We start from the raw sequence: 327 nt of genomic DNA on the forward strand, positions 1-327 counted from the left end.
TTCTTCTTCTTCTTTATGGCTCTACGTCCCCACTGGGGCTTGGCCTGCCTCTCTTCAACTTAGTGTTCTTTGAGCACTTCCACAGTTATTAATTGAAGGGCTTTCTTTGCCTGCCATTGCATGAATTAGTATATTGTGAGGCAAGTACAATGAAATACTATGCCCAGGGAGTCGAGAAATTTTTTTACGGCTGGAACGAGAATCGAACCCGCCGTCTCCGGATTGGCGATCCAAAGGCTTAACCACTAGGCTAACTGGAGACTGGAGACATGTGCCGTTAGTAGTTAAAATAACAAATATTCCAACAAAACTCGTTCCAATTAAAAG

Source organism: Aedes albopictus, chromosome 3 (genome assembly GCF_035046485.1).
Source record: "Aedes albopictus strain Foshan chromosome 3, AalbF5, whole genome shotgun sequence".
NCBI classification, from domain to species: Eukaryota; Metazoa; Arthropoda; class Insecta; order Diptera; family Culicidae; genus Aedes; species Aedes albopictus.